Source organism: Adelges cooleyi, unplaced genomic scaffold, assembly GCF_023614345.1.
Source record: "Adelges cooleyi isolate 19-005CV unplaced genomic scaffold, UGA_ACOO_1.1 ACOO_flye_CR_arks_rails_tigmint_CR_PRNA_1, whole genome shotgun sequence".
Classification (NCBI taxonomy): Eukaryota; Metazoa; Arthropoda; class Insecta; order Hemiptera; family Adelgidae; genus Adelges; species Adelges cooleyi.
In genome coordinates, this window is record NW_026095751.1 from 997,153 (window position 1) to 1,009,674 (window position 12,522).

Here is a 12,522-nt window from a genome sequence, read left to right on the forward strand (position 1 = left end):
TATAAATAGTCAAGAACTAACAGCCGTGTGTCTAAATGTAGAAAAAGAGTATGATATAGTAAACCACTTCATAATCTAGAATTCATGGGGAGCGTTTTGCAGTAGTCTGATAGTCAGCATGCTATGCAAACTGAATGAATTGCCATTAGAATTAAGATTTATAGGAACCACACTAAATTACGTCTCACGCACATTATAAACACAGTAAACCCTGTAAACACACATATTCGATCCCCCTTATACCAACTGATAGAAACAATCCTATCAAATACACCGCTAACTCTACTACAACGCTTCATAAAATCAGTAAGGTAGTCCAGCTTCCAATGATAGAGACAATTCGCATAAAAACATCAAACTATCCATATTGGAAAATAGACCTTCAATCAAAAGGCAATACAAAATTAATAGAGTTTAAAAAACCCAACACAGATCAGGAAACTTCTCTAAACAAGGTTAATAACATCATTCAATCCTAGTTTCTCGGTTATCAACAGGTCTATACTGATGCATCACAATCCGAAACCGGAGTAAGAATAGCCATTGTTAATAATGAAAATATAAGTCAATATAAAATGAACAATTTCATTAACATATTTTTAGCGGAGGCCCTAGCTATATGTAACTGAACTAACTTTCTCACTAAACTTTAACAAAACAACCGTCATTAGAGACTCTCTCAGTGTTTTGGAGACAATCAAAAACATCAAATCAAACAAATAATCAAACAATGACAATCCTCTATGTTTTCTCAATTAACTCAAATTATCCTACTTTGGGTACCCTCTTATACTAACATCCCACAAAATGAAACAGCAGATAAAGCAGCAAAAGAAGCATCAACAAAACCACATATACCAAAAAACATATACAATGCAAGACAACATAAAATAAAAACAAACCTAGGCAAAATCCAGACAAGTAACAAAACCAAATCATGCCATGACTTTACATCTACCTTAAATATAAATTCAACCGCAGGGAAATACGGAAAAAAAAAAAATAAAATCATGATCGCGAGGGTTTAGTTAGTCTTTTTTTTTCTCGTTTGACATCAGTTGAAGACCGTCGATACCGAGCACTCATTTTTATTTAAATAATTATTCAACTAGATGATTAGTTAAAAACATTTGCATACGAATAATATGCAGCTCTACTTTCTAAATAGTACATTTTGATATTTTAATTAAATGTTTAATTCTATGTACATTTTTTAAAAATAATTTATCAGACATTTGGAACTCTACATTTTTGTAATAGTTTACCTATTTAGAAAAATGTATCCAAAGGACGAATTGCGTTTATAGATTATTTGCAATTAGATATATGACCTTAATGCAAAAAATATTTATACATTTTATTTGTGTATAAATAATACATTTTTTTCCCTTTGATTGAGGTTTAAAGGTAACAGAATCGTAGTTTCATGAAGACCTCTCTATCTCTTTAATCAAAAGTTTATATTATCAAAACAATTGTTTGACTTTAGATATAAATACAAATTTCTATTCTAAACAAGCCTTAAAGGCTAATAACAATTATCAAAAGGTTCGTAATTACTTAGGTCTGGATCATTAGGAAAACTAAAACCTGTAACAAATATATTAATAGTCGATTTATTACACAGTCAATGAAAATAATTTTTTACATTAACTATAAAGTTACTCTTAAACTATGATTAATTAATACAAAATTTAGTATTCATATTAAACTAATTCTAAAAGCAACGTTTCAATTATTGTTTAAATTATATTTCGAATGGTTTATAGAGACTTATTCAATAAACAAGAAGCGATAATTTAACAGTTGTAATTCTATATTTACCTAGGCGACGCTGTATTAATCTTTGTAAGTCTGACTGGATATCCTCGCAAACTGTGAATTTACATAAAATAAATTGTAATTATCTATTTCTTGAGATTCAAACCAATATATATATATATATATGTATATTGTATTAATATTATGATTATCCTCTATAATATGTATAGTATGAAATTAATTGGTGTAAACTACTGTTAATATGGTATATTAATTTGTAGTTACCAGAATAGCTATTACGGTAAATGAAATCTGAAAATAAAACAAAAACGTTGCGTGCTCAACGAATATCAAGCAACTGTTTGGTATTAATTCTATTATATTCTTTGAAAATATTACCTGGTACAGCCAACATATTATTCATAAATTCTAAAATTAACATTACATAAATTAATGTTCATGGATTTTATTTTCTATTCTACTATAAACTAGAAGATTAATTTTAAGGTAGGAAAAACATTTGTATTAGTAACGTGAAAGAAATCTCCTTGGCTCGATTACATTTAATAGAAAATATAATGACCAAATTAAAGCAGACGTTACGATTAGAATAAAATATTATTATTAGATGGAATTGACGGCTACCATTATTTTCTTCATAAAATATAAATTTTAAATCTAAAGAAAATTGTGTAATTTGTATCACTTATAAATGTTTATAAAGATAAATTTAGGTTGAATGTAATTTTTAAATGGTGTTTTTTTTTTACTTTTACCTTTATTTATTATATTGTTATATATATATAAATTTTTTTTTTAATGATGAATTTTAGTTGAATGTTGAATTACTTTTACATTTATTTATTATACTATAATATAATTATAACTACCTAAACTATAATAATCATTCTCAATAAGTTTTTCAATTACATGCTCCAATGCATCTAAAATTAAAAAAAATGTTTAAACAAACTCTATTTAAATTGACAAATTATCAGAGTAAACACTTGCTTACACCATATATTTGGTATTGACAATTTACCCTACCGCTACTCCCCCTATTAGATTGAGTAGTCACTGCCTAAAGCCAAGTGTACTAAATTATAAAAACGTCTATACTACTACTAAATACAAATATAAATTATTTGATATTTATATATTTAACATGTCAGATAGTGATTAGAAAATTGATTCTATATACCTCGTGCACCTTTCTGAACTGTTTTTAGAAACTATAATTTTTAATTTATAAATAGCTCAACTGTCAGCCAAACATAACAAAACAAAAATGTAATAGTGAATTAGTTTTAAATATAATTTACTTTCCACCAAACCATTTCGTGTGACACGGAGAGTCCTTTCATTAATAAGGCGTAACTGCTTGTCTGTAATACATAATTTAAAAAAATATATATATAAAAACATTATTTTATAAAATAAAAATTCTACTGACTTGTAATGGAGACGGATCTTTTATAATCCACTGAAAAGAGAAATGTAAATTTTTTCAAATAAAATAATAATGGAAAATACTGAATTTCTATAATTCGTTCTCTAAATCAAATACATAAGTATGAAAACAAAATAGTTACTTCGTTCATCTGTTGAAACAATTACAATGACACATGATACTAAAAACCAAAAGAGTTTCATTTTTATCTGCAAAAAATAATAAATTTAAAGATAGTATTAGCTATTTATTTTTTGGTAAAAAATATAAGTAAACGTCGTTAATTCACATTAAAAAAAAAAAGAAAAAGTCCTATAAGCTTTTACCACACTCTTAAATAAATATATGGTATACTAAACTGTAATTACTATCATTTTTCAAACATTTTTTAACATATAAACAAATTTAGATTTAAACATTCAATCATTTAAATACACTTCTGTAATTTTATTTTTACTTTATACATTATTAAACATATAAAAATAAAAAAATTTGGACATAATATTTATTTAAATCGCAAAAAATAAAATACAATTTTATATCTAAACTACGCATTTAAAAAAATGATTTTAAACTTTGCCTAAATTATTTGCAGTGTTGCATCTCTTGAAAAAAACTTAATCTCAATATTCATCACATTATTCAAGTACATTCTTTCAAAGAATTAAAAAAAATTATTATTTTAAAAATTTCGAATTAATTTATTCGAATAAAAATGTATTTGAATAAATTAATAATTTGAATTTGTTTTAGAAATATCATTTCGTATCGATCCAATATATTCTAAACTTAAAAAATACATAAAACCATTTATATAGGAAGACAATTTTTTATTCAAAGAACTTTATATTCAAGAACATTGTGTAATAATGATACCAAAAACATTTTATTCGAATACATTTTCATTCAAATAACAATTTGCAAAACTCTTAAAATTGATAGTGTTACTTACATAAATTATAAAGATTATTAAACTTTTAAATGATTAGCTTTATTAACTATATTGATGTGATTTTGTTGCCTTTTGTCTATGGGCTCAAATCGGCCAAAACATTAAAATCGAAATATATTTTGCAGTGTACCTTTGTTAGTTTACATGGGTAGCTAACAGATAGTTTTTTTTCTGCATTACTACATATTTTCTTTAAAGTGACGAGAACATTTTCTTTTAATGTTTTGCATAAAATAATTTTCATTAAATTTTGGTCCATGTCGATCTATTGGTACAAAATTCATTATTTTGTTTATACTTTACGTTGAAGAAAATCAACTAAATATTACATTAAAGAAATATTAACGTATTTCAACGTTAAAAAATAGGCTATATCTATTATTTTAAGTGAAAATAATTTTAAAAGTATTGTGTGGACGGGTAGGTCACAGTTCTACAGGAATTAAAATAACTAAAGGTGATAAAATCACCATCAAATAAACGTTTTTTTGCGACTGTATGGACACTGCACTTAATATTAATACTTCCTTACTGTGCTGGTTTATACTCTACTTGGTTTGCACTATACAATTTTGAACTTACTATCCATAGAAACGCATCGAAGCGATCATTCAAAAGTGATTTTATCACTGTCCTGTATTCTTTTCGGCCCCACTGTGCTCCATCTTTATTAAGCTGTCTTGGCCCTAATTTACTGTTTTATTGTTGGCGAAGGAGTAAACATTTTCAACTTTTACTCTCTAAAGTACCAATTAAATAAAAATTTGTGTTATATATATAAAACAAGTTACGGCGAACACAGACTAAAAAATACATATCATTGTAGTAAGATCCACATAGAAACTAAAATTGAACTTTAATTGAAAATATTGTAAACATTTTATTGTATTTAATTTTATATGACAATCATCAAATACAGAATATTTAAATAATCGTACTAATATCATTATTTATTTCAGTCTTTACACACTTTACCCGTATTTTTTTTCGTCGGAGAATTCGTTTGTTCGTTCTAAGCATAAAAAAAATAGCAAGTGCCGCTTTTCTAAGAAAAATTGTATTAGAACCAAATCTACGAGGCGGCCGCGTGAAATAATAGCGCAGCTCTCTGTTCCCAATTTTCAAAATGCTCCCACCAAGAAATGATATCTCCAACAAAAACCTAACAGTGAAAAAGGGCCAGATCCCCTCCCAAAAAACTTTCTAAATGAAACATAACTTTTTTGAACTAGGCATAAAAAAGACTTAGCCGCAATGTAGATAATACTACTTTTTGGCTGACTTTTTTGAGAGGGGATCTAAACCTTTTTTCTTTTCTTCAGAGTTATCTTCTTCCTATTAACCACAGGTCTACAGATATCATTATTAATACAAGTGATAAAATCACATCACTTCACTCTTACTTTCATAAGCAACACTGCTCTTTTATTTGTATTTGTATTTGTAACACTTGGTCAGTTTCTGAATGAAACGTAACCTTTCCGAATGAGGTATAAAAAAGACTTAGCCACAAAATAGATAACACGGAGTTAAAAAATTGATATTGCGCATGTGCATGTTACACCTAATAACACTCTAACGTCAAAATTAAAAACAAAAAATAAAAATCAGTTCTAAAAAGCAATGGTTTTTATTACCTTCTAAAGTGTAATTTTTTAAATGTGGTGCACTCTATATTACTCATTAGTACCGAGCGATTTTATCTGAGAGGACTAGTACAGTAGGGTCGAGGCAGAATGGAATCAAAGCATAGATGGGACGAAGATGTCACAGGTCTACAAAAATTATTATTAATACAAGTGATAAAACCGCTTTCATATAAACGCTTTGATGCTGATTTTTAAACACTACATCTCACTTTAATTACTTTATTTTAAACGTTATTTTAACATGTTAATGTAAAAAAATATTTTCATAGCAGTACGCAATATATTTATTCTCTAAACTATTATTAAAATACCTATTTGTACTTTAATGACTATGGTTTAACGGTTGAATGTTACCGCTATTCTAAACCCAAAAACTAAGTCTAAAAAAAAGATATTGAAGATTTGAAAATATACTTACTGTGCTTGATATTAGTTCGAACGAAGACTAAACGTACTATGCGGATTTGTCCATGAGATTGTATTAACTTTAAGTAGGAATGTTTTGTTCGAGATTTTTCCTTATTTACATTACTCTGACGTAGTTTGAACTTCTGTTGTTGTGAACATTTAGTTGCAAAAACATGTTTTTGTTACAATGCCAAGAGTACCTAGCTACAAGATACGATTGCAGCATGTATTAAACATCCTATACATAAAACATTACTCCATTCTGATATACACTGTATTAGATACCCTCCCACCACAAATATGTTCCTAAAATTGATCTTGTACAAAATTCTTTTAAAAAAAATAGTAAAAATGTTATATAATATTGTTTATCGATATAAGATTTATAATTAGAAAGATAGTAATTAATATAATGTTATGTCCGTAACATTAATGGGAACGGAAAGCGCTACTTATCAAGGGGCAAAGGATGATAGGCATTATTCAACGAATATTGTTCTAGTAGACATTTAAAATTTGCCGACTAACTTATTAACATGCACCGATAAACTGTGTAATTATAAGATCTATAAGCAAAACTTTTTTTTATAGCTATTGAAAAAATCTATTAAGTGACTTAAGCACTATGAACACGGATCATTACAGTTTAGTTTTTAAGATAGTTATTAAGACGTATTATGCAGAGTTGCCCATGCAAATTTTTAAATTTCAAACGGGATTGTTTTGTTCTATATATTTACTTATTCATATTACTCTGACCTAGTTTTAACTTCTGTTGTTTTGAACATTTAGTTGCCAAACATGTTTTTTTTATATTAATACAAAGAGTACCTAACCTCAATATATAATTGTAGAAAATATTAAAGAACATATTAAATGGAATGAAATTTAATAAACTTAACCCCAGCGTTGCTTGTATTAGACTTTAAGGACTAGTTCTTGTTTATTATTTTTTATAGTCCCCCTCCCCTTATGAATACATAAGGGAAAATGATCCTTAACAAACTTCTCTCTTATAGTAAATTTGTATTTAGAAAGTTAGTAAATATAATTTTATGTCCACATCATTAAGGGGAATAGAAAGCGCTATTTATTAAAGAGCAAATGAGAAGCATTAATTAACTGTAATTATTGATCTGGTTGACATTTTAAATATGCTGATTAATTTTAAGAAGAAACATTATACATTTTTTTTTTATGAAACTCTTATATTTTAGCTTCGATGCAAAGCGAGAAGGTATTGGTTATACTCTGATGGGTGTTTTTTTTAACTGTATACACTGTAACTTTTTTAATACTGGACCAATTCCTTCGAGTAGCAACTCTATAAATCACAAATTTCATCTAGTTGGTACTTAAGGGAAAGGGGGGGGGGTAAGTTAAAAAAATTTACAACTTGACAGACGAAATTTGAAAAAACAAAAAAAAAAACCGTACGAGTTTTTAAGTTAGAACTTTTACTGGCTATAATTTCGAGAAAAAGAGTCGGATCGAGTTGAAATTTTAAAGAATGTTTATTTGGTATGCCCGCACACGTCAGTTGTATCAAATTTAAATTAAACTCATTACCCACCTCCCTAGGGGGGTTCATGTTTTTTTAGTTTTTTAAACGTAATTTTAAAACATTTAAGTCGAAAAATTGGAAAACAAATTTGGCACTACAGTTTTTTTTTAATTGCCGCAAAACTGTGTTTTCGCAGATTGCGTATATTTTAACAAAAACACCTCAAATCTTAAAAAAAAATTATCAAATCATTAAAACAACTTTATGTATATCTATGCAGAATGATACTATTAAGTTTTGTGCTCAAGTACCACTTTTAATTAATAAATAACCGTCGTAATAATAGTAATACAAATGTTTCTATATAGTTTAAATAACATTTGTTAAATAATGTAAATTATATGCATTTAAATTTTATTTGGCACATAATTGTTTCCAAATTATTTAATTGTAAATGTTTTTAAAAAGCAAAACTAACAATTAAAAATATTTAAATAAAAATAGTTTCTTATCTTTAATGAAATATTTGTTTAGGTTAAACATAAAATATATATCATATATTTTTACTATTGATTTGTATACCACGCTCCTACACAGGAAAATATACATAGTTGGGCAGACTTAAACTGAGGGATAATATAGGGACATGTTAAATATCTAATTGGAAGAACTAAATAAATAATTGGCCCAACTAAAAGTTTACAGAAACAAATTCGTATTTAGATTTTTCCACTACGAATTTATTGTAACCCTTAAATAGCCCAACATTTAGTTGGACCAAGTTATTATTAATTCATGAATTATTTTCTGATTAAAAGCTCTATATAGTAATATATTTAATATTTTCACTTATTTCGTACTAATAATAAAATAATAGAAATCTTTGGAATATTTTCATACAACGCTAACCAAAATTGTTTTTTTGCTAGCGAAATATTTTATCCGGCTCTAGTGTTTTTAAAAACATAAACGCTATGTTATTTTTCAAATAACATTGCCTTTTGAGTCATACTTCAATAAAATTGTGTCTATATAGTTTAAATAACATGTTTTGTTTAATGATGTATAGTATAGTATAGTTTTATTCGACACATTATGTTTTCCAAATTAATTAATTTTAAATGTTTGTATAAACAACGGTCCTACTTAAACTATGGGACAATATAAAACCACGATAAATATCTAATAGGAAAAAAAAAATAATTGGCCCGACTAAATGTTTACAGAAACTAATTTGTATTAAGTTTTTTCCACTACGAATTTATTGTGACCCTTAAATAGCCCAACTTTTAGTTGGACCAACTTATTATTAAGGCAGTCCAACTAGAAATGTTTTGTACCCTTATATTTAACACTATTATAGTGACCTTAAGGTACACCTTGTGCCAAATATATTTAGTTATTTGAACGGGTTTCTGTATAAGAAACTTATTCATCAATGATTTTTTGATTTAAAGCTCTGTATAATAATATATTTAATATTTTGACTTATTTGGTATCAATAATATTAGGAATATTCGGAATATTGGACAATAATTTTACACAATCAATCATTTGAATGGTGGACGATTCATGTTTCAATCGTTTGTACTCTAAAATTGAAAATTACAATAGTTTTTACTCAATAAGAAATTGGATAAATCCTAACCGAGATAGCATCATAGTAAAACCAATACCTTTACTGCTTTGCATCGAAGCAAAAATACAATTTTTTTAATTGATGATATATAATTTTCCATTAAAAAACATTGTTATTTAAATAAATATTTCGTAGATTATTTGCTATAAAATGTAAGGTACGGACCAAATTTCTGCTAGGTTAAACATCACATAATATGGATTTCTTTATTTAAGGGGGTTTACATATCGAACATTTTCCCGAAAAGAGGTCACATATTGTGTTGTTGTTTTTAAACATAATAAAAACATACTATACACCGTATAGCAACAAAAATATGTATTACAAACACGTTTTCCCATATTTTTTGCCTTTTACTTTGGTAAATAAAAAATTTTAGCTACAGAATTCATACACAACTCATAAGTTTGAAATAAAAAGTTGTTATTTAATATTTAATTAAAATATGCTTGAAGTTGTTAATGCCCTGTTTTAGGTGGTTTTCACGTCTATACATTGAACAAATATTGACTCAGTCATTAGTTACAATACGTTTAGTAGATCAAATTAACTATGAATTTATTCATAAGCGCTGCTTATTAAGGGGCAAAGGATGGTAGGCACTATTTAACGAATATTGTTCTAGTAGACATTTAAAATATGCCAACTAATTTTTTAGCATGCACGTATATACGGTGTTATTATAAAATCTATAAGAAAAACTTAGGTAATAAAAAAATCCATAAAGTCCCTTAAGCACTATGAACACGGATCATTACAGTTTAGTTTTTAAGATGGTTATTAAGACGTATTATGCAGAGTTTCCGTGCAAATTGTTTAACTTCAAGCGGAATTGTTTTGTTCGATATGTTTACTTATTCACATTACTCTGACGTAGTTTAAACTTCTGTTGTTTTAAACATATAGTTGCCAAACATATTTTTTTCTTACATTAATACAAAAAGTACCTATTATAAAAAATTTATATTGTTGGATACAGTTTTTGGATTTAAACCGTTTTGCGCGCGTCGTCACTGCTGCCTACCGGGCGCAACGCGTCCCTGACGGTTGGCACCCCTGGGAGGTGTCATTGCCACGGCGCGCCGGCCGGCATCCATCGTCGTTGACCAGTGATAACGGTGCATTCTTTTGTGTGCAGTCGCCGTGTTCGATAGTCTTCACTCGGCGACCGATCAACCCTGTCGAACACACCGCGTCGTCAACGCGTTTTCGCTCAAGTCAACGTTGGGGAAAGTGGTCGTGTGTCCGGTCATCGTCCAGCTGTTTACCGGCGTTCCAGGACCACCACAACGCCACCACCATCAACGAGTTATCATCCGTCGGTAATCCTTAGGGTACAGGTCGTATACGCGATATTTTTCTCTGTGTGTACCTAGTTTATTTTTTTGTTGGGATTTATTAATGTCTGTTGGCGGGCGGATCGTGATCGCGCAATTATTTATGTTACTAACACTAGTTGTAAGTTTTACTTTTGCATAGCATTAGAAATAAATTATTTCATAATTATTTTTCATACCAAAAAAAAAACTGGTGTTATCAGTGACTAGGGATATCTCGCATTTATCTCCATTTACTTATCTTCACCATTTACGTTAGGGTTTCGAAAACCAGTCTCAACCTTTTTAACACGCTTATATTAGCTTCACTTGTATGTATGTTGGTATGTTTGTATGTAACTAAAAGAGATAGGCAACCGAACGTACATGCGTGTATTCATTGTTGTTTACCTGAAGTTTTCAAGTAATAGAAACACGTATGTACTAGAATTAAAAAACACGATTTTAAAGCACATCGAACTAACAAGTGGAAAATAAATATAGTTTAAAAAAACTAAAAAACACGCTTAAATAGTAAAATAAACTAAAAAGTAGAAAATCATTTTCAATATAGAAATCGATTAATAAAAAATAATAGTATTATTGTGAAAAAAGCGTGGGGTGCTACATATATCAGTTCTTGAAAAGCACCCCACACTTTTTTCACAATAATACTATTTATTTTTTAATAATTGATTTCTATATTGAAAATTATTTTCTACTTTTTAGTTTATTTTACTATTTAAGCGTGTTTTTTAGTTTTTTTAAACTATATTTTCACCCAGCTTTTTTAACCCACATATCTCTGGTTCCTTTTAAGATAAGCTTTTTAAATTTGAAACATAGATTAAGCTCGAGTAACTTATATTACTGAGAGACAGCTTCTGATACTGTAAAAAATTGAGCCCTTAAAAGTAAGCTTTTTTAAAAGCGGAGAATTTGAAAATTTTCATTTTTGTTTCTCATTCACTCATCATAAAAATGATAAAACACTTTCTGTACAAGTAGAAACGTGAAATTTAGCACATAGGTAGGTCTTATAGTGTAACTAAAGGGAAAAATCTTGTCACAATTTACTCAAAATTAATGCCACTTTAGATAGTGTAGTTTTTAAATGCATAAAGACGCACATGAATATTGCTTACCCGGTAAGGTTCAGACTACCACGGATTCTTATAAATTAATCACAGATTTCCACACCGTCGGAACAAACGTCTTTCAAACAGTGTTACAATATGGCAATAAGCAATAATTTTTTGTAATTAAATGTAAATACTTATTGAACATAATCTTTTCGTAATTCTATTGTATTATTATTGATATGTAATGACCCAGCGTCAATCGGACAATATTTGAATGTGCGAAATAAGAAAAAAAAGTATTTTGTTTGTGAATGAGTACAAGTCGTTTTTCTGTACGAATAACACATTGAATCCCGGCACGCTTAGTATTAACAGATAAGCGTGATTCAGCAATTAGAACTCGGGGTCACGCGTCTCTCTAAATAGACTTCCCACCGGGTAAGAGCCCTTAAAAAGCAAATTTGGGAAAATTTCCCAGTGAAAGTTGATTGTGATTGGCATAGCAACGGCCACCAACGACCGGCTATCAACTTAGCAACCGTGTATCGGGTTGTTATTTCGAGGAAGGAGACATCTTTTGGACAATCCGACACCGGGAATCGATAGAGGTGGTAGGGTTACCTGCTTGGAATGGTTTTGGGAACCTAGGACTACTCTAAGACCGATTTATCCACGAAAAAGGGCTATGTTCCAGACCGCCTACCTAAAAAGTCAGCCTTTTTAATGTAGTGCGGTTAGGTTAGATTAGGTAGTCAAAGTAT

At 28.5% G+C, this 12,522-nt stretch overlaps 1 protein-coding gene across 1 annotated transcript in view; it reads right to left on the reverse strand.

Annotated features, from left to right (window-relative positions):
• Window positions 1-12,522, reverse strand: part of LOC126835236 (uncharacterized) — a 65,112-nt gene that overhangs the window by 41,974 nt on the left and 10,616 nt on the right. The window lies entirely within an intron of this gene.